This window comes from Sceloporus undulatus, unplaced genomic scaffold, assembly GCF_019175285.1.
Source record: "Sceloporus undulatus isolate JIND9_A2432 ecotype Alabama unplaced genomic scaffold, SceUnd_v1.1 scaffold_7126, whole genome shotgun sequence".
NCBI classification, from domain to species: domain Eukaryota; kingdom Metazoa; phylum Chordata; class Lepidosauria; order Squamata; family Phrynosomatidae; genus Sceloporus; species Sceloporus undulatus.
This window is the reverse complement of record NW_024810045.1, coordinates 1-3006: the sequence shown is the minus strand read 5'-3', so window position 1 is coordinate 3006 and position 3006 is coordinate 1. Positions and strand designations below refer to the sequence as shown.

General features: G+C 40.7%; 1 long non-coding RNA gene across 1 annotated transcript; it reads left to right on the top strand.

Moving 5' to 3' along the window:
* Positions 1-1224: 1224 nt before the first annotated feature.
* On the top strand, positions 1225-2927 carry LOC121918262. The gene is made up of 3 exons (XR_006101192.1): positions 1225-1445; positions 1996-2096; positions 2448-2927. It is a non-coding gene; the product is annotated as an uncharacterized LOC121918262 (long non-coding RNA).
* The last annotated feature ends 79 nt before the right edge of the window (positions 2928-3006 follow it).

Sequence of the window (3006 nt, the reverse complement as noted above, 5' to 3'; positions counted from 1 at the left end):
ATAGAATCCTAGAGTTGGAAGAGACCCCAAGGGCCATCCAGTCCAACCCCCTTCTGCCATGCAGGAAATGTAATCAAAGCATCCTGGACAGATGGCCATCCAGCCTCTGCTTAAAGACCTCCAAGGAAGGAGACTCGACTCCACTACACTCCGAGGAAGGAGTGTGTTCCACTGCCGAACTGCCCTTACTGTCAGGACTCAGGAAGTTCCTCCTAATGTTGAGCTGGAATCTCTTTTCCTGGAGCTTGCATCCATTGTTCTCGGTCTTGTTCTCTGGAGCAGCAGAAACCAATTTTGCTCCCTCCTCAATGTGACATCCCTTCAAGTATTTAAACAGGGCTATCATATCACCTCTTAACCTTCTCTTCTCCAGACTAAACATCCCCAGCTCCCTGAGTCGTTCCGAATTGTGAAGCCCAGAACTGGAGACAGTTGAGGCCTAAACTTCTGGTAAATATACAGCTGGTAAAGGAAGTATATAATTACAGTACTTCCTTTACCAGCTGTATATTCCTTTAATCCTGACAATTTTATTGCTGATTTCTTTCCTTTAATAGAAATTGAATATATTTTTTTTAAATTAACCCATTTGAAAAAAAAAATCAAATCTTAGCAAATTTTCACTTAAACCATGTGAAATTATGTACTTTTAAACACATTCTGCAATATGTATTATTATATTGTAATTGAAAGGTATAGTTTTAATTTGGCTAGTTGTTTTACATTCCCAAACACACTACAGAAATAATCCAGTTTGAGGTGGCTCAAATTGCCCTGAGAACCCTGACAACCGTCTTTGATTGTGGCTCCAGAGGCCTCTGACAAATGTCTCACAAAACTACAGTTCCCAGAATTCCTCAGCACTGAGCCAGGGCAGTTAAAGAGCTCTCAGGCCAGATTATGTCTGCAGTGTGTTTTAGACCTCTGTCACAACTATTGCCATTACATTCAGTGATGTGTGTGTGTGTGTGTGTGATTTGCACTCTTTGCACCTGGGTCTGTTTTGGCAAGACTCCTAAAGTTTTTCTTCTTCTTAGCAGAACTGCATCTCCCATCATCCCCAGCCCACCTAGGAGGGGGGATCATGGGAGTTGCAGTCCGGGTGCCACCCCTAAGGCTGTATCTGGAGAGATTTATATTTTTGGGCTCTCAATGGGTTAATCCCATAGAGCTGCAGGGAGGCTAGAGAGGAGCCTGTTGTTTTTTGGGGGGGAGGCTGCCAAAGGTGCAAAGTCCCCATTCTTTTCCTTTTCCGCCTTCTTCTTCTTCTTCTTCACCCTCCATTCCGTCTCCTTCTCCCTCTTTCTTGGGCAGAAAGTGGGGTCCCTCTCTCCTTTTCCCCTTCCTCCCCATTGATCTCCCCACAACTCCACATCTGGGCAAGGCATGGCCTTTGCAGCTGCAGCCCAAGGTCCAAGGGAGGCTGGAAGTCTGGGAGGGCTCAAGTGAGTACAAAATAAAATAAATTACATTAATCATAATAAATTAATAATGATGATGATGATGCAGATGATTTTTTTTCAACTTTGCAAAATGCCAATGACTGATAAAGAAAGACAGATCAAGAAGACTGGTGAAAGAATGGAAGGAGGGAAGACCCCAGGTGGGAATATTGAAGTGAGGAAAAATATGATTTGATGATGATGATGATTGTGCAGATTTTTCAGTTGTTTAAAGACAAAGACAGACCAAGAAAACTGAAGGCAAGGGCTGGGGAAGGAAGGCAAGGGAGGAAATCCCCAAGTAGGAGTTTTGAAGTGAGTAAAAAAACAACACCAAGTCAATAATAATTTATGATGAAGAAGATGACGATGATAATGATCATAATAATGCAATTTTGCAATGCCAAACACAAACTAAGAGAGAAAGACAGATCAAGAAGACTGAAGGCAGGGACTGGGGAAAGAATGGAGGGGGAAAATCCTGAAGTGAGTAAAAAAACACTAGATGATGATGGTGGTGATGATGATGATGATGATGCAGGGTTTTTTTCAGCTTTGCAAAGCCAAAGCCTGAGAGAAAGACAGACCAAGAAGATTGAAGGCAGGGACTGAGGAAGGAAGGGAGAGGAAAAGTCACCAGCTGGGATTTATGAAGTGAGTAAAATAATAACAATAATATTGATGATGGTGGTGCAGAGTTTTCAGGTTCGATGCCAAAGACTGACAGAGAGACAAACTGAGAAGATTAAAGCCTGGAACTGAGGAAGGGAGGGAGGGGAAAATTCCCCAGCTGGGAATGTTGAAGTGAGTAATAATAATAATAATAATAATAATAATAATATTAATACAGATTTTTTTTTTCAGTTTTGCAATGCCAAGGATAGAGAGGGAAAGACAAACCAAGAAAATTGAAGGAAGGGAGGAAAAAAGGAAGGGACTGGGAATTGATGAAGTGTGTAAAAATAACTAAATAATAATAATAATGCAGATTTTTCAATTTTTCAGTACCAAAGAGTGAGAGAGGGAAAGACAGACCAAGAAGATAGAAAGCAAGGACTGGCATAATAAAATGGTGTCCCTTACATCGAATGACAAAATCAGTGTTTGCTTTTTGGAATGTGTAAATGTGTATGCGTGCATGCCCGTGCGCTTGTATACAGTGGTCCCTCCACATTCTCTGGGGTTAAGGGTGAAGGACTCCCATGAATATGGAAAAAACACAAATAAAAGAAATCCTATTATTTTTACCTAAGAGAACACCTCTCTAGGGATCTCCAGTGCCACTCTATGGTCAACATCTGCCAGAAGTTCACCATAGAATCATGCTGGAGGACCTATAAATGCCTAAAGAATTGTTTTCTCTAAGACCTTCCAGATTCTCCAACATAATTGTATGCTCAACTTCTGGCAGAGTTGCGTTGGAGGACCTAGAGATTCCTAGAGAAAACATATTAATCAATGCTGCAAATAATCAAATCTGCAAAAGTCAAAGCTACAAATGTGGAGGGACAATGGTATATAATATTTTTATTATTTTTATTTATTATTTTATTATATATATATA